At 43.1% G+C, this 20,293-nt stretch overlaps 1 long non-coding RNA gene across 1 annotated transcript; it reads left to right on the forward strand.

The window, feature by feature from the left end:
- The first annotated feature begins 3,185 nt into the window (after nt 1-3,185).
- On the forward strand, nt 3,186-6,474 carry LOC126986447 (uncharacterized). Its single transcript, XR_007739738.1, has 3 exons — nt 3,186-3,370; nt 4,509-4,568; nt 5,569-6,474. It is a non-coding gene; the product is annotated as an uncharacterized LOC126986447 (long non-coding RNA).
- The last annotated feature ends 13,819 nt before the right edge of the window (nt 6,475-20,293 follow it).

Here is a 20,293-nt window from a genome sequence, read left to right on the forward strand (position 1 = left end):
CGGTCTTCGTTCTAATTTTCATTCTGTGGAACACCATCTCTCTTCCTCTAAACCTCATCTCTTCCTCACCGAAACACAGGTTTCTGAGGCTACTGACAGCAATCTCTACTCTGTTCCCTCCTACTATCTCTATCCTAAATTTCAATCCAAAGCTGGATGTTGCGCCTACGTGCGCAACGACATCACTTGCTCTCGTGCCCACAACCTTGACTCTTCTGAATTTTCTACCATCTGGCTAAGACTTCATTGTCATTCTATTACTAAATACATCTGTGCTGTTTACCTCTCACCTAACTCTACTGACTATGTAAAATTCTTTGACTATTTGAACTCTAAAGTGGAGCACATCTTGATCCACTCTCCCTTCGCTGAAATCTCCATCCTAGGAGATTTCAGTGTTCACCACCAGCTTTGGCTTTCATCCTCTTTCACTGACCAGTCTGGTGAACAAGCCTACAACTTTGCTATCCTCAACGATCTAGAGCAGTTGGTCCAGCACCCTACACGTATTCCCGACCGTCTGGAGACAGGCCCAACATTCTAGACCTCTTCCTTACCTCAAACCCTTCTGCTTATTCTGTCAAACTGTTCTCTCCGTTGGGCTCCTACGATCACAATCTTATTTCTGTATCCTGTCCTATCACTCCTGTACACCCTCTGGACCCGCCGAAGAGGCGATGCTTCTGGCATTTTGCTTCAGCTCGGTGGGACGACCTGAGGATGTACTTTTCCGATTTCCCGTGGAATGATTACTGCTTCCAGGATGGAGACCCCTCTGTGTGTGCTCAGCGCATCACAGAGGTGATTGTCTCTGGAATGGAGGCATACATTCCACGTACTTTCTCTACTCCTCACGCTAAAAAGCCTTGGTTTAATCACGCTTGTTCTCGTGCTGTCAGTGATAGAGAGGTAGCTCACAAAAGGTACCAGAGCCTTCAAACTAATGCTAACTACGAACTTTACATTTCTGCCCGGAATCGTGCCAAATCTATTCTCCGACTAACCAAAAACTCTTTCATTAATAGAAAATGCCAAAACCTTGCTTTCTCTAACTCTTCCCGTGACTTCTGGCATCTAGCCAAAAACATCTCCTCCAACTTCACTTCTTCATCTTTCCCTCCACTCCTCAGTCCTGACGGCAACACTGCCGTCTCATCTATCTCTAAGGCTGAACTCTTTTCTCAAACTTTTTCTAAAAACTCCACTCTGGACGATTCTTTTATGCCTGTTATAAAGATTTTTCAAAATGATGTTTTCCATGCCCTCTCTGGCCTCAATCCTCAGAAGGCTTATGAACCTGATGGAGTGCCTCCTATTGTCCTTAAAAACTGTGCCTCCGTGCTGTCACCCTGCCTGGTCAAACTCTTTCGCCTCTGCCTGTCAACATCTACCTTTCCTTCCTGTTGGTAGTATGCCTTCATTCAGCCTGTGCCTAAGAAGGGTGACCGTTCCAATCCCTCAAACTACCGTCCTATAGATTTACTTTCTTGTCTATCTAAAGCTTTTGAATCAGTCCTTAACCGGAAGATTCAAAAGCACCTTTCCACTTCTGACCTTCTATCTGATCGCCAGTATGGGTTCCGCAAGGGGCGTTCTACTGGTGATCTCCTTGCCTTCCTAACTGACTCTTGGTCATACTCTCTTAGCCGTTTCGGTGAAACCTTTGCTATTGCGCTGGACATATCAAAAGCTTTTGATAGGGTCTGGCACAAATCTATGCTTTCCAAACTACCCTCCTACGGTTTCTATCCTTCTCTCTGTACCTTTATCCCCAGTTTCCCTTCTGACCGTTCTATTTCTGGTGTGGTAGACGGTCACTGTTCTTCCCCTAAACCTATTAACAGTGGTGTCCCACAGGGTTCTGTCCTATCTCCCACTTTCTTTCTGTTGTTCATTGATGATTTTCTTTCCAAAACGAACTGGCCTATCCATTCCTACGCCGATGATTCCACTCTGCATTACTCGACTCTTTTAATAGAAGACCCACCCTACAGGAACTTAACGATTCAAGGCTGGAGGCAACAGAACGCTTAGCCTCACACCTTACTATTATTTCCGATTGGGGCAAGAGGAACCTGGTGTCCTTCAACGCCTCAAAAACACAGTTTCTCCACCTATCTACTCGACACAATCTTCCAAACAACTATCCACTATTCTTTGAGAACACTCAGCTATCACCTCCCTCAACACTAAACATCCTCGGTCTATCCTTAACTCAAAATCTCAACTGGAAACTTCATATCTCATCTCTTACTAAATCAGCTTCCTCGAGGCTGGGCGTTCTGTGCCGTCTCCGCCAGTTCTTCTCCCCAGCACAGTTGCTATCCATTGACAGGAGCCTTGTCCGCCCTCGTATGGAGTATGCATCTCATGTGTGTGGGGGGTCCACTCACACAGCTCTCCTTGACAGAGTGGAGTCAAAGGCTCTTCGTCTCATCAGCTCTACTCCTCATACTGATAGTCTTCTACCTCTCAAATTCCGCCGCCATGCTGCCTCTCTTTCTATCTTCTATCGATATTTTCATGCTGACTGCTCTTCTGAACTTGCTAACTGCATGCCTCCCCTCCTCCCGCGGCCCCGCTGCACACGACTTTCTACTCATGCTCATCCCTATACTGTCCAAACCCCTTATGCAAGAGTCAACCAGCATCTTCACTCCTTCACCCTTCACGCTGGTAAACTCTGGAACAATCTTCCTTCATCTGTATTTCCTCCTGCCTACGACTTGAACTCTTTGAAGAGGAGGGTATCAGGACACCTCTCCTCCCGAAATTGACCTCTCTTTTTGGACACTCCTTTGACCTCTGTTCGGAAGCAGTGAGTAGCGGGCTTTTTTTCCTTTTTTTCATTACGCCCTTGAACTGTCTCCTTAGCTGTAAAAAAAAAATCTCTCTCCCTTCTCACCCAGTTGTCCCCGTACATCCTTTCAGTATCCAAAGAATTTCAATTTACCTCTTATAATCACCTAACTAATGCAGTCAGCGAGTTTACAACTTCACATCATACCTCGTAACCCTTCCTTCAAGATCATAACATCACCTGGCCTCTTAATTCCCTGGTGCACCAACAAACCCACTTGGCAATCCTCATCTCTATATTTTACCGTGTGGACATACTCTTTCCTTCCATGTTCCACTGTCGTATCTTATTCCACATCTAACACAACCACATCCCAACAGATCCGAACACGTTCGGTATCATCCAAGAGAATGTGGCAGCTGGAGAGGAGAGTCCAAGAAAGAGGCCAAGGGTGAAGCTGAATGAAGACATTTAGCCACCCCCTGAGGTACGTGGCATCATCCAACCCTCTTGCTGAGCTGCAGGAGTGTGCTCCCCATTGCAGTGCACCAGCTCCATGTACTGATTTTGGTATGAATACTTCATCTAGTGTTTGTTGATTATTGTGTTATTAATCTAGTTATGACTTCACAAAATAGATTGTGCAAGTCATTTAACACATGCCCTGCTCAACATCACTTTTAAGTTATAGAATTCCTTCATATGGCTGCTGATTTGTGTATCCTGAAATGATTGGATATTGATTGTCTTAACATTTTTTTTGTCCATGATCACTGAACCATGTTACGGTATGTCTTTGGGTGCAGATCCAGGAAATAAGTTTGGGGGGGGACGTCAGACTTTTTGCGGGTGGAAGGAGCATTAGCATTACCGATTAGCCATTCTCGGCAGTCCTGGTCTTGAAAAACTGGTGGACTGACCTAAATCAATGGGTATAACGGCCTGGACTTTGTGCCAAAGCATTCCTGGGCGGCCAGTGTTCCTCTTCGGATCCGAACGAGACGCCTGATCCCTCTGAGAAAAAACATTGTTTTTAGCCGCAGCGCGCTTTTGAGCTAGTTTTCCTGTATCACTCAGGATCAGGGGGGGCCTGGGCCCCCCCTTGGATCCACCAATGTAGCTATGTCTTATAATACATCTATCCTTTACGGTCTGATGGTGCATCCTTCTAGGTAGTCAAGTTTTAGCAGCTACTCATGAGAAGTATTCCTTATAATGATCATTGATTTCCAGATGCTTTGCACTAAAAAAAAAAGTGTCGTGAAACCTGCCGCAAATAATAATGACCTGTAGTCAACCCTTGCTTTGAAGAACCAATATGGAGGAAGGGGGTGATGTTATATCCAAAAATCTTTTACATCTGAAGTATCCAACCTTTTTGTGTATAATAAACCTTGTTTGTTACATGAACTTAAAAGTTCACAATTTCCATACATGATTCTTTTTTCCTTGTTTTTGATGATTGATCCTGACATGTATTTCCATTATCAGTAGGTAATATATAGTAACAAGACAATAATACACATTATAACAATGTATATATTATAGCCCAATGAGTGCAAGACATCATTTACCTCATCAGTGACGCCAAGTCCGGGAGTCCTTCCCTAAATTATTTGCCTGAATTTGTGACACCAAGTATAATAACTAATTTTAGTGACCATTCGCATCCACTTTTCACTTTGATTAAAAAATTGCCTCTCAACAGGGTGTGAACTTGATGGGGTTGGAGGAAACTCGACTCGGCCATCAAGCTCACCACAATATAGTAAGGAACCTCTTGTTCTCAGTGATAATTTATCCTCTTTAGTTACTGTTCCATGTTGCTTTAATCACAACTAATGTGTTGGAAACATTACAGCTTAATAACATACCTCACATCTCTGCACACAAATTGAGTTCAATATTTAACTGTTACACCAGTAGGCTACATATCTTTAAAAAAAGGTATGTAAAAACGTTGACATTTTGAATGATATATTTAAACTCTTTATTATGTTTCTATGGCTGTAGTACCGTTACGATTAGTCGAGTGATCAGCACATGGGTCTTATGTTCTTGATAGCATAGGTTCAAATTTTGCCATAGGCTGGCAATTGATAGCAACAGTAGTGTCCACAGATACCTGCCTGTTTCTTGTTTATTCTGTTCCACTTTAAACCATGACTGGCCAATCTTTGAAGAGGTAGCATAACCTTCAAGTGCCACTAACAAACCTTTGTCCATTCTCCTAATGTGATCCTTTTTTTTCCCTACCTGCCTATAGCTCCGGTAGGCTTTCTTCAAGGGCCTGGTGGTCCGCCCAGGCCCGTCATGGTGCAGGCAATTTTTTTTATAGTGGCGCCATTTATTATATGCTCATGCTGCCCCCCGGAACTCGTTCTTGATTCACTTGGATGGTTAGCAGGGCTTAGGTATGACTAACATTGCAGAAACAGGAAATTTTTAGATTTTTAGTGTGGCAACACATTGACAAATGTTTTAGTATGGACTGAACATCGAAGATATATATGGTAAATGGGTGCTTGTAGATCTTGACATTATATCTGTCAAGAGTCTCCAGTTGTATCCTCTCCCCCATCTCCTGAAAATATTACTCTTGTCAGGCAATCTAAGTGAAGCCTTCCATCGAAGCTGGCGTGCAGACATAATGTCAATGCTTAGATTCACTGTCCTTATAGCACTGAAAATAATGCAATTACATGCACATATTTTATTATTTAGAATTGTGATTAATTGTGATTAAGTATTTTTGCATGTATTTTCAGACATGAAAAGTGAAAATTGCTGCACACAACAGTCTATCGTCTGCAGCTCAAAGCCCAGGCTGTTACAACTCCTGGGCAGTTTTTGCCCAGAGCAATTTTTTAGATCCAATAGGCGTGGAGTTTTTCTAAGGTCAGGTTCAACATGCTGCAAGATCTAAGCCTAGTAGGAGATATGGGTTACAAGAGAGGAGGTTTGCTCTGGCCTTATACTATCAAAGTCCAAATGCTAATAGATTTCTAAGCACAGTATTTCACTTGCCTTCAGTTTCAACACTTCACTCATGACTCAGGGGTATTTCAGTAAATGTTGGCTGGAGCAAACAGACTCTGACAGCCCTGCAGCAAAGAGCACAGGCTTTGTCAAAAGAAGAGATACTTCGTGGGATTTGCCATTATTTAGTATTACTCTTGTTTCGCCAAGAAATTTTTTCCATATACTTTGCCAAATATTGCAAGTAATGCACCATTGTTGGTCTTGCCTGTTATAAATCAGGTCTTGTTCAGTTAACAAGCTTTGGGTGTCTGCCACTTTCCAGTTGTAATGCAAGGAATCATTTATCTTCCCTGCCAGATATCACATGTAATGCACCATTGTTGGCTTTGCCTGTTGTAAATCAGATCTTGTTCAGTTAACAAGCTTTAGGTGTCTGCCACTTTCCAATTGTAATGCAAGGAATCCCCTGCCAGATATTGCATGTAATGCACCATTGTTGGTTTTGCCTGTTATAAATCAGATCTTGTTCAGCTCACAAGCTTTGAATATCTGCCATTGTTTATTTCAGGTGTAATGCTTGGAAGCATTTGTTCTCTGCCCTACCCAACAGTATGCAATGCTTTATTGTGGATTTTGCCTGTTATGTTCAATCTTGTTCAGGTAACAAGCTTTTGGTGTCTGCCTTACCTAATAATGTGCTGCAGTGACACTTGGCTTGGTTTCAAGATGTGAAATACAGCATGTAATTTCATCACACTAAGTGTCTATCATCACGTGTCTGGCATCATTAATGTGGCTTCCAGGAGTAATCTTGTTTGTATTACAGCATGCATGTTTTTTTTCTGTTTCATATGATATACATAATCACATAGGTATGATATATATATATATATTTTTTTTTTACAAAATGTAATCGCAGTTGATATTCTTGACTAATGCCTCATAAACCTTGTGAAAAGTAATGCTTTTTTTTGTGTGGGGGGGGAGGGGAGGGGGTGGACAGAGAGTGGTTTGTTTGGTTGGCCAGTTCAAGGAGTTTCATATCAAATGATTTTATTACATCCAACTTTAATGTGTGCTAAAAACATATATTTTATTACATCCAACTTTAATGTGTGGTTCCTGCAATAAATGCTACATGTTTACTGATGTAGCCTATGAAATACATATCACTCTCTGCCCTGTGATTTGGTGTGTCACATACTGCGGCATAACTTTCCTGCCATTTTCTTACACTATGAGTTGCCTTATTTTGTCTCATTTGCTTTTATCATATGTGCCTCCGCTGCATAGTTGTGCCTACTGAGCTTAATATCTTCATGACCCTGACACCAAGGTCAGAGCTTGTGAGATCATACCGTGTCCTACATCCCATTTTCACCTCCAGGCTCGGCTGTCTCCCAGGACCACCAAGTTATTGCATTCCATTTAAGACAACTCATGTGTTACCTTCTTGATGTCCTCCATCATGTATTTCAGCATGTTTTATGATGCTTTGCTCTTATATTGATGTGCCTTGCAGCATTTTTATACAGTTCTTATTGTATATAACGCACCATTGTTGGTTTTGCCTGTTATAAATCGGGTCATGTTCAGTTAACAAGCTTTGAGTGTCTCCCATTGTTTATTTCAGTTGTAATGCTTAGAAGCTTTTGTTCTCTGCCCTGTCAAACAGTATGCAATGCTTGCCATTATCTGGCACTTGTACAGTTAGTATGATATTTTTACTTAGCTAAGAGCATGTTGCAAAATGTAAAGGTACGGTTGGGGGCATACGCTGTAGCAGCGCGTGGCCTCGGTGTTCATCTCCGAAACATTGGCCCTTGAGCCTGTGGTGTTAGGGAACCCATTACCCTGGGACACAGGACCAGTGTGACATCCGGGTTACCACAGTTGCAAAGGCATTATAGTAATCTAGCATGCATAGAATGTTGTATGCTTTGCTTGTATTTAAAGCACTGGATATGTTTGCTACACACACACACACATATATATATATATATATATATATATATATATATATATATATATATATATATATATATATATATATATATATATATATATATATATATATATCTTAGCAGATGCTTTCTACACCATATTTTTCCTAAAATAACAAATTGATATAGTGTAGATAATACCTAATAAAACATAAGAACAAATATATTTTCTTTACCCCATTAGTAAATCATTTTACAATAATGAAAAGAACAAGTAAAGGCTGGATAGGGTGCTGTGGCAGGTACTTCATAAATAGTAAAGCTACCCCTGAAAAGTGACGTTTTTGGTGGGCTGCAATAGATGGCGCTACTTCCTCACGCCCGAGGAATTACTACATACCACTAACTCTTGGTATATAGTCTCTTTGGCTCACACACACACCTACACGTTCCCCTAACCCCTCTCACCCCCAAGCAACCCTCGATATGTAATTGTTTACACGTTACCTTGGTGCGCGACCCTAGGTTCCACAAGGTCCAATATTGTAAGTTCTTACGTGGTAACCATTGTCACATTAAATTATTTTTGAAATTAAATCATCACTCTTGTTTGTCATCATTCCCTTTCATTGAATTTTTAAGGTTACGGTGAGCTGGCCGGCACGGCACACGGGAGAAAGTGCCTCACGTCCTCCATAGAGTTTCACGCTACCTCAAGTTTTTTTCCCGTCTCACCCGGCGTGACTGAGTGTAGTCATTCAGACAAGTTTGTCTACTTTCAGTCCTATTTTCTCCCCATTGAGCAGGGGGTTTCGACCCTCGTCGTGGGGTGGTGGCAGCCTACCTTCATCGTTGCACTCAGTCACGCGGGAGTAATTATCCAGTATAATTTATCGATATTCATTAAAATAAAATAAATATTTTTTTCAAATTCATTAAAAAGTAAAAAGATATAAAACCCCCGTGAGATCCCGGGGCATTACACTTGTGTGAAATGTCATAGTCGATTACTAACGGACACTCAGCGCTTAAATTAAGTTGTACCCCGCGTTCCTCTCCCTTGCTGTCGTTGCTATTGCTTTATTGTTTCTTGCTGCTGGCCTTCTTCATAACTTCCTTCCTTCTGGTCACAGTGCAAAAATGATGAAGAAATGGTTCACAGGTGATATATAATAGTGTAGCAGAAAATGTGTGTTTTTAGTCATTAAAAGCCTAATACATCTCCGGACAACGATTTATTTTGCGGTGAGTGCATATATATATATATATATATATATATATATATATATATATATATATATATATATATATATATATATATATATATATATATATATACTTTTATTTTCACTTATTATCCTTACCTCTTATGCCATTTCATGCTCCCTGTTACTTATATTAGACACCAGTTCTGAATAGCTATCTGTAATACATTATTCACCCATAAGTCCACGAAGAATTTATAAAAAGTAATGGTGGTATTTTTCAGGATGTGAGGAAACAACTGTTGGAGGTGGAATTCCTGAAATGTGGAGAGAGAGAGAGAGAGAGAGAGAGAGAGAGAGAGAGAGAGAGAGAGAGAGAGAGAGAGAACGTGGGGGGAAGGTTATAAGAGTAAAGAAAGGAATAAAAAAGGATAATGTACAAGATGAACCGATTTTGAGGGAGGAATAGAAAGAAAGGAAGATTATGGAGTGAAAGTATAATCTCTCTCTCTCTCTCTCTCTCTCTCTCTCTCTCTCTCTCTCTCTCTCTCTCTCTCTCTCTCTCTCTCTCCACTTAAGGAATTCCACCTACAACACTTGTTTCCTTACATCCTGAGAAAAACACCACCATCTCTTTTATGAGTGACGCTGCTTTTATCAATAATTATTCTTCCTGGACCTATGGGTGAATAATATATTACAGATAGCTATTCAGAACTGGTGTCTAATATAAGTGACAGGGAGCATGAAATGGGATAAGCGGTAAGGATAAAAAGTGATAAATAACAAAAGTATATATATATGCAGTCACGGCAAAAGAAATCGGTCAGGAGATGCATTAGGGTCCTCTCCCACATAGCCGATTTCGCACTACGATGGTCCACGATGGCCCATCCCTCAAAATCGGCGTTGGCTGTCGTGGACCGTAGTGTGTCATCGTGCGATTTCAGACCGAAAATGGGTCACAACGACATGGCGAGGGAGGATCGCACGTCTACGCACGACTATATCGCATACAACGACGACTGTCGAGCGGGCATCGAGGTATGGCCGCACGACATCGCACGACATCGCATGACATCGGCCGACATGTCGGCGCATATGTCAGTACGGCAGCGTACGACGTACTCGATGACGGCCCGACATGAACGATGGCCTTTCGAATATCGCACGACTGTCGCTCGAAGGGCGCACGACGCCACAACGACGTCGAGCGCACGTCGTGCACTTACCGTGGGTGGAGGTGGATGTCCTTTTGGCCCATAGTGACACGGCACAACGGTGTAGGTGTGTCTACCCTGTAACTTGAGATAGGTACAGGCAGGAGGAAGGACCCTTGGGCGGCTGAGGAAGGCGGTGAAGGTGGTGATGGGCGAAGCAGATAGCGTGAGTGGACGCGAGGAGACCGGCGAGCAGACAGGGGCGATGGAGCATAGTGTCGTCAGCCGACGGGCGCGCGGTATACTACGGGGCAGCGGGCAGCCTCGGGCATCTGTCGCTGGCAAGCGCGCGCGATTTAAACCGTCGACCGACGTCGGCCGACTATGAGGATTATGTCGGCCGACGTCTTGGAGCCATCGCACGTCCCCCCCCCGACATCGGCCGACATCGCACGACGTCGTACGCTGCCATCGTGGGTATCGAGCTGTCGGCCAGCGTCGGCCGATTATTTTGAACATTCCAAAAAAATCGGCGGTCGTCGCCGATGCTCCGCTGTCGGCCGACGTCGGCCGACCCCCGTCGACCGACATAGGGGATTATTCGTGCAAGCAGCGTAATCCTATGCCGATGGCTATACTTTTGACGCCGATGCTCACATTTCGGAGCATCGTAGACCATCGTAGTGTGAAATCGGCTATGTGGGAGAGGAGCATTAGGCTAATATTCTCTCTCTCTCTCTCTCTCTCTCTCTCTCTCTCTCTCTCTCTCTCTCTCTCTCTGTCTCAAGTAAGATTGGCTATATAAAGCAGAATCTGAGCGGGCAGAAGAGATGTTAGTGTTGTGTTTTAGCGGTGCTTAACATTTTTGTATATCTTATTGATACTACTGTAAGACGAACTGAAATGAAAATGTGACTTCATGGGTCCATGCGTACTACCAGCGGGGGGCTACATGCAAAATGTGGTGAGGCTAGCTAACAAAATATGGTAAGGACGCCCTTTTATTATTTTGAGCGTTTGCCCGCCTAATATTTAAGCGGTTCCGCCGACACCCGTCAAGGATACGGAGTCTATGTCCAATCCTTTATTTGTTTTTTGTTCAGAGTCGTAAGGAGGGTTCGTTCCCAAGGATTCATCCGAAATCGTCATATCATTGAAGGGATTGGAAAAGTCGATACTCTCCAATTCGTTCACCGTCAGAATGGAAGAATTTTGAGCCCTTCCGTCAAAATACCTGATTCTGATATTACTGCGTTTGCGGAGACGTTTGTTGACATCTTCGAAGTAGCCAGCTTGACGAGGGTTGCTCAGTCATTTGAATATCGAAAGGCGTCTGTCGATGTGGTACTTTAAACTACCCAAACAATTGGGTTGGGCGACTACCAGAGCAGGAGAAGGTGAAGCCCTATTGTTGACTAAAACGAGTGACGATTCAGAGCCATAACTTTTCCTGGTTCCATCAACTTGTAAAATATACTACTAAGCGTTTCAGGCACCATGACACAGTTTTTCGAATATAACATTTTAACAAAGCGTCGGACAAGGATGGTATTTTGGAAGACGATGATTGAGACCCCGACCTATTTGGCAAAAATAGGCTTAGGTGACAAATGTGGATGATTACGGCACTTGTAAGAGTAACTTTAAGGTAAACTTCACTAAAATATACAGGCACGGGTAGCGAGGCTTGGTGCCGTCATCGTTCAAGTTGTGACGTCAATGTGACGTTTCACTATGAAGTAGTAGTAATCACTGACTCAACCGGTAGTTTCTCTCTCTCTCTCTCTCTCTCTCTCTCTCTCTCTCTCTCTCACACACACACACACACACACACACAATACGCAGTTCAGTCCATATACATAGTGATGATGCTCATTTGAAAATATTATATATTTGCGAAAAAGTTTCACTCGCAGGAAATTACTTAATCCTTTGCATGGAAAATACGGTCTTTTGTACAACATGCTGTAAGTATATAACATAGTGCAGCGGCTGAACTATTGTTGCTGTGTGTGTGTGTGTGTGTGTGAGAGAGAGAGAGAGAGAGAGAGAGAGAGAGAGAGAGAGAGAGAGAGAGAGAGAGAGAGAAACTGCCGGTTGAGTAGGTGATGACCACTACTTCATACTAAAACGTCACGACTTAACGAGAGGCGGTGCGTACATGATGACGGCACCAAGCCTCGCTACCCGTGCCTGTATATTTTAGTGAAGTTTACCTTAAAGTTACTCTTACAAGTGTCGTAATCATCCAAATTTGGCACCCAAGCCTATTTTTGCCAATTAGGTCGGGGTCTCAATCATCGTCTCCCAAAATACCATCCTTGTCCGACGCTTTGTTAAAATGTTATATTCGAAAAACTGTGTGTCAAGGCGCCTGAAACGCTTAGTAGAAGATTGACTAGCAGTATACACACCATTGGAACAAAGATTAATCATAGAATCGTTTTCGAGGATGACTTTACTCCCGTTACTGTTCATGTATCTGGATTCGAGTTCTGGTAATGACGGTAGTGGTGGTGGCCGTGGTGGGCGTGTGGTCGTGGTGGGCGTAAACTCCCCAGCAACCTCTCTCTCTCTCCCCCTCTCCCTTCCCTAGTGCGACCCTCCCCTCCCTCTCCACTCCCCTTCTACTACATCCATCACCTCCTTCTCCTCTTATGGCCTAATAGCCCAGCCAGGGATGATGGAAAAAAAAAAAAAAAAAAAAAAAAAAAAACACCTCCTAGGGGCTTCGTGGTGCAGTGGTTAGCACACTCGGCTCACAACCGAGAGAGCCCGGGTTCGATTCCCGGGCGGAGTTGAACAATTTGGGCGGGTTTTCCGATACCCTACGCCCCTGTCCACCCAGCAGTGAATGGGTACCAGGTATTAATCGGGGGTTGTGTCCCGTCTCCTGGGGTCTGTTCCCTTCCTATAATTCCTTCCCTTTCTGTCTCTCTCCGGCATATGACCACAGATGTTGCACCGACTAAACGAAACTTTCCAACTTTCCTTCTCCTCCTCTTCCCCTCCCAACTACGGTCCTTACTTTTCCCCTTCTCCGCTCTTTCCCCATTCCACGCCTGCTACTTCCTTTTTTTTCCTCTCCTCTCCCCAGCATCTTAACCACCACCTCCATCTTTTTCTCCCCTTCCCTTCCCATCTTCTCTCCCCCTTCCCAGCTCCTCACCTACTGTCTCCCCTACCTTTCCCTCTCCCCAGTACCACGCCTCCTACCTCCTGTTTCCTCTCCCCTACCAAGCAGCTAACCTACCACCTCCTTCCTCCCCTCCCCAGCCCCTTCCCTGCCACCTCCCCTTGTCCTCCACTTCCCCAGCACCTCTTCCCCCTCCCATCCTCTCCCCAAGACAACCCTCACCTTCCCCTCTTATCCTTCTCCCCACCACCTCACCACCACCTCCCCTCCCCCTCCTTACCTTCCCCACCTATACTCTACCCAGGGGACTGACTCTCCTCTCCCTAATCACTGCGCTGTACCGTGTAATGCAACAGGTACGATGCTGCTGCTGCTGATGATGATGATGGTGATGATGATGACGATGATGAGAAGCTAACATGCCGTCATCTATCGCCCCAACACGTGTCGCCCAGGTGTCAAGCAGGTGTTGATTAGTCATGTGCCTGCATCACCTGGCTCCGAGCACGAGTAAAAATATATCATAAACACATGTAAAGAGTCTAATTATTATTCCTCCGACGAGTAAGAAAATGTAATACTCGATCCTCCAGTTAAAAAGGTCCATATATGCATCCCAAAAAACTTATATATACAAGGAAAAAGAGACATGTCAAAAGTCTAGTTATTCCCCCGATGAGAAAGAAAATCCAATGCTCGATCCTCCAGGTAAAAAGCTTCAAATTTCACCCCAAAAATAACTTATATATACAAGGAAAAAGAGACATGTCAAAAGTCTAGTTATTCCCCCGATGAGAAAGAAAATCCAATGCTCGATCCTCCAGGTAATAAACTTCAAATTTCACCCCCAAAATAACTTATAAATATGCAAGGAAAGCAATAAAAAAATAGTGGAAATGATGACTCCACCATAAAAAAGATAATAAAAATGTAAATGAAGCGAACAAGTGAGCTGTTAACCTTGGCCCGCTGATCAAGAACACTTTATAGTCATTTCTCCACTCAAAAAAAAAAAAAAAACATTTAAAATTCCCCTGAAAGTAGTAAAAGATAGAAAAAAAAACCGCAGGAAAAAGTTAAAACGTCCATAAAAGAGATGGCATGAAAATATTTGACTACACATATACATTACTACATATATAAAAAAAATCCCCTATAAATGGATCACCTGGAAAAATAAATTTGGAAAAAAGTCTATTCCCTCATAAAAGAGATTAGTGTGTCGTGAAAATACTGAACTCCATAGATATATAAACTCTAAACTTTCCATACATACGCACCTAACCTAACCTAACCTAACCTAACCCAAGCGACATCTGCAAACTCCGACAGCTACCCTCTGCGGAGTCTGCTTTGATTGGCTAAACTCCCTCATACGTGGCCTTAAAGCTCCACCCACGTGACCTGCCCCACGCCCTGGCCTCCCCATACTCACTCTCCTCCCTCTCTCACCCCCCTCCCCACGACCCTCTCTCTCTCTCTCTCTCTCTCTCTCTCTCTCTCTCTCTCTCTCTGGGTGCCAAGCCACGTTGATCTGAGAGGAAACGAGAAGGCTGACCGTGCTGCTGACACGTCTCGGTCCCTTCCACAGATCACCCTCCCCCTTGCCCCCAGCCTGTCCTACATTAAGATCAAGGCATCCCAGGCGGCCCTCTCACTCACCCGACTAGAACACAAGGCCGTCCTGGTTCAGGGCTCTGCCTCTGCCTCGTGGTACAGCACGGCCACTCACCACAAGCCTGTTATACAGTTCCCCCACACCACACCCAACACCATCCTCGCCTCCATCCCCCGCCTCAGACTCGAGTTTGCCTGCTACGAGGAGGTGGCAAACAAGGATAGCCCACCCTGCCCCCACTGCTGGCAAGCCACCCGGAAACCTCTGCTGCACTACATCCTGGAGTGCCCCCTCACCACCCCACTGCACCCACCCGGCCCACAGCTCCACCCTGACGACGACACGGCTCCCCAGACAGCAGCAGAGCGGGTGAGCCTCACCCAAGACTCCACCCTGGCAGAGGTGGTGGCAAAATTCCCACCTCCTCGACAAATTCTGAAAACTGACGACATCCTCTGACGGGCTCACCAGCCCGTGCCCTCCTCTAGGAGGACAAATCAACAACAACAACATTCTCTCTCTCTCTCTCTCTCTCTCTCTCTCTCTCTCTCTCTCTCTCTCACACCGATTTTTAAGAAAGGAGACAAAATAATACCAGGTAACTACCGATCCATTAGTCTAACTTCAATCGTAGGTAAGCTACTTGAGAGCATGATTAGAGACAAAATTGTGAGTTACCTCGAAAGCCATTCATTAATTGGGGATGAACAACATGGCTTCCGTAACAAAAGATCCTGCCTATCAAACCTATTGACCTTTTATAACGACCTCTTCTCAGTTTATGACGGAATTATATCATTGGACGTAGTCTATCTTGATTTCCAGAAAGCGTTTGATAAAGTCCCACATCATAAATTACTTTATAAATTAAAGCAAATAGGTATTGACGGTCAAGTAAACCAATGGATCGCGAATTGGTTGAGCAACAGACAACAAAGAGAGGGCGCCGGTCACTAGTGGCGTCCCTCAGGGCTCGGTTCTTGGCCCAGTGCTCTTCATTATTTACATCAACGATGTGGATGTTGGACTCAATAATCGCATTAGTAAATTTGCAGACGACACAAAGATTGGTAACTCTGTTCTCACTGACGAAGACAGGCAAAGCCTCCAAGAGGATTTGCACAAAATTTCAGCTTGGTCGGATGGATGGGAGATGCCCTTTAACGTTGACAAGTGCCAGGTCCTTCAAGTTGGAACAAGAAATAAGAAGTTCGATTACGAAATGCGCGGCGTTAAACTCACAAGCGTTCAATGCGTTAAGGACTTGGGGGTCAAAATCGCGTCAAACCTCAAATTCTCACATCAATGCATCGATGCAGCAAATAAAGCGAACAGAATGTTGGGCTCCATTAAAAGAAACATTTTATTCAAGAATAAAGATGTAATACTTCCGCTCTACAATAGTTTAGTCAGACCCCACTTGGAATATGCGTTACAGTTTTGGTCTCCTCACCATGCAAAGGACATTGCTAAATTAGAAGGTGTTCAGCGTCGGACAACAAAATGATCCCTTCCTTGCGCAACAAATCCTACGAAGAAAGGCTTTCCACCCTTAACATGTTCTTTCTTGAGAAACGTCGCCTCCGAGGAAAACTGATCGAATGTTTTAAAATACTTAATGGTTTCACGAATGTAGACAGATCAACATTGTTTATGATCGATGACACTTTGCGAACGAGGAACAATGGCACAAAACTTAAACGTAGACAAGTAAATTCAGAATGCACCAAATTTTTCTTAACCAACGTTGTAGTGCGAGAATGGAATAAGCACTCACCGTCAGTGGTCCAGTGTAACACGATTGACTCATTTAAAAACAAGCTCGACCGTCACTTCATTGAACTGAATATTACTAGAGTTGAAATGCAACGTTTTGGAGCCATCTGATTAATGTAGAATCATTTAGGTTTAAGGAAAGACCACTTAGTCTGGACCATGGGATCTGTGTGGTCTGATTGTCTATGTAATTCTATGTAATTTTTTTCTCTCTCTCTCTCTCTCTCTCTCTCTCTCTCTCTCTCTCTCTCTCTCTCACACACACACACACACACACGCACACACACACACATTTTGATATTTGTGCTTCTAGGTCAGGTAAGGGCACCTTATTAATAAATGACATTCAATCCCTACCTCCTCTGAGACTAACTTCCACATCGCACTAATCTTCTCATCCTCTTTTACCCCTCCTCCCATTATTTCCTATTTCTTTCAACTGTTTTTCGTGGCTCGACGGTGTACCATCTCGAGTTTATCAATATCCTTTCTGTAATAGGGAGACCAAAACTGAACGCAATACTCAAGATGTGGGCGGACTAACGAATTGTACAGTGTCAATATTACTTTTTCTGATTTGTGTTCAAATGTACGACCAATAAATCCGATCAGTTATTGGCAGTTTTTACTACTTGTGTGCAATGTTGACTCGGTTTAAGATCGTTCGAAATTATTACTCTAAGATCTTGTCTTTGTTGGCTTCAGAGAGTTGCACTCCATTAATTTGATAATGAATACGATCGTTGTTGATTCCGATATGCATAACCTTGCATTTTTCAATATTGAAATTCATTTGCCATGTTCGTGCCCAACTACTTAAACGTTCGAGAACAGCTTGGAAGTGTTCTTTATCCATTGTCGTAGTGACTCTGCTGGCTATTTTTGTGTCGTCTGCAAATTTCGATATTTTTCACGATATCCCCTCGTCATTGTCATTTACGTACACTAAAAACAGAACAGGTCCCAACACCGATCCCTGTGGAACACCGCTTTTGACATCTCGCCAGTTAGATGATATACCATTCATAACAACTCTCTGTTTACGGTCGGTAAGCCAGTCTTTGAGCCACTTATGAATTTTACCAGTTGTACCGTGAGCTTGCAATTTACTAAGGAGGCGGTTGTGAGGGACTTTGTCAAATGCTTTCTGAAAATCCAAATATACAATATCTACTGATTGACTTTCATCGTACACATTAATGATCTAGTTGAAGAAATCGAGAAGGTTAGTCAAACAGGAACGTTTGTTTCGAAAACCATGTTGCAAATCCTTAATTAGTCTGTTATCTTCAAAAAAACTTTACCATTTTTTCGCGAATGATTGTCTATAAAATTTTGCACACGATTGACGTTAGTCTGATCGGTCGATAATTACCTGGTTGTAACTTGTCGCCTTTTTTAAAGATAGGAGTTACGTTAGCGAGTTTCCATTCTAGTGGTACTTTTCCTGTGTTTAGCGACTTTCAGAATATGTTCAAGAGGGGCTTGCTGATATGATGCTTTGCCTCTTTAAGAATACGCGGGGATATTTTATCTGGGCCGAGCGTTTTGTTTACTCTAATATTATCGATAATTTGTACTATATCACTTTCTACAATGTCGCTAATACTACTCAAGGATATGTCATCAATATATCTAGGGGCTTCCGGTTGCCTTTCGGATAAGATTTCTTCTGTAAAAACGGAGGCAAAAAAAAAAAATCATTCAATATGTTAGCGATTTCTTTATCATCATTCGTGGATTCGCCATTTACAGTTGCTATTGGGCCAATACTGGGGGTGAGAACTTTTTTATTACTACTTACGTTGGCAAAAATTCTTTAGGATTTGTTTTGCATGTGCTTGCAATATGAAGCTCTAGGTTTCTTTTATTGAGACGTATGATTCTTTTTGTTTCTCGGCGTAATCTTTGGAATTCAATTTTGTCTGTTTCATTATTTGTGATCAAGTATTTACGACGTGTTCGATTTTTATTCTCAATTTGGCGTTTGAGTTGATTGTTCCACCACTTAGGCTTCCAGTTGGCTGTTGGTCGTCTTATACGGAATGGTACGCATAAATTCACGGCTCTACGTAAAGTTTCCGTGAATGTTTCCCAAGCTTTATTTATATCTGAGGCTGCAGAAATTTCGCTCCAGTCTGCATTCGCTAGTAAATTTCTTAGTTTGTCAAATTCCGCACGTCGGTAGTCAGGTATTCTTTCTTCACTCGTTTTCATGTCATCTTTGATTTTTATCTTAAACGAAATCATTCGATGATCGCTGTCGCCGAATTCTGTACCAACATTGAGATCATTAACTAGGCTTTCTTTAGTTGTGAGAACAAGATCGAAGATGTTATTTTCGCGAGTTGGTTTATGCACATGCTGATAAAGCGCACTTTCTAATAAGTTACTGATTAGATCGTGACCTGAGTGTATATTTAATGTGTCTCCCCAACTCTTTACTGGTATATTAAAGTCTCCCATAATTACAGCTTCAAATTATTATTATTATTATTTTTTTTTTTTACGTCGTAGCCTATTGCGCCGGTAGGTTTCTTCCCGGTGGATCCTGATGGTCGGTCCAAGGCTTCTTCCCGGTGGGGCCTGATGGTCGGCCCAGCCCGTTCTGGCGCAGGCGAGTGTTTATAGTGGCGCCATCCTGCATTGGCTCATGCTGCCCTCCCGGAGGTCATCTTTAATCCTAGAATCTAGAGTCCGGGTTGATAGGTGGTCTTCTGGACAGCATGTGGGTAGTTTTAAGCCACTCGGCGGCGGCTGAAAAATCCCAGCTTGGTGGCACCGGGCGGGGATTGAACTCGCGTCGTCCCGAACGTGGGGCCATCTCGCTATCCATTCAGCCACCGTCTCCCCTCCGTTGTTAGATATGTTAGATATGCATATGTTAGAAATTTGTTCGAACACTTTTCTGTCTATTTGCATTGCTTGGTTTGGAGGTCTATAAACAATGCCAATAACTAATTTACTTGAACGGTTTTTAATTTCTACGAAAACGGTGTCCATATTATTATTTTTTTCTACTTTGATAACACGTGGATTTAATCCAGCACGAATATATAAGACGACGCCACCACCAACTCTGTTTTCTCTGTCGCAAAGGAAAATTGAATAGCCGGGTAAGCTAAATTCCGCAATAAAAATCATGTTATTTGTATTTAACCATGACTCCGTGACGGCGATAATGTGGAAGTTTTCCGTTCCAGCAAGTTCTTCTAGGTCTATGAATGTATTTCGAATGCTGCGGGCATTTACATAACACGCGTTTATATGGTCGTGGTGGGATTGGTTGGTCTTTGATTGTTTACGTGACGTTTTCTATCGGGGCTCGCTGATTTTTTTTTTTTTTTTTTGCTCTGAAAAGTGACACCTGTTCACTAAGAAGTCTTCCAAGTCTAGCCGCCCCGGCGGGATTTAGGTGCACACCATCGCGTTCGTACAAGTCATTTGCACTGTAAAAGTTATTCCAAAAGTTCACAAACCCGACATTTTCTTGAGCACATTATGACTTTAGTCGGTTGTTAGTGCTGAAGGTCTTTTTTTTTTACAACAAAGGAGACAGCTCAAGGGCACACAAAAAAGAAAACAATAATAAAAAAGCCCGCTACTCGCTGCTAAAAGGCGTTACTTTCTCTCATCCGCGGGAGGATACCATATATCATTATGTTGTTTGTTT

Source organism: Eriocheir sinensis, chromosome 6 (assembly GCF_024679095.1).
Source record: "Eriocheir sinensis breed Jianghai 21 chromosome 6, ASM2467909v1, whole genome shotgun sequence".
Classification (NCBI taxonomy): domain Eukaryota; kingdom Metazoa; phylum Arthropoda; class Malacostraca; order Decapoda; family Varunidae; genus Eriocheir; species Eriocheir sinensis.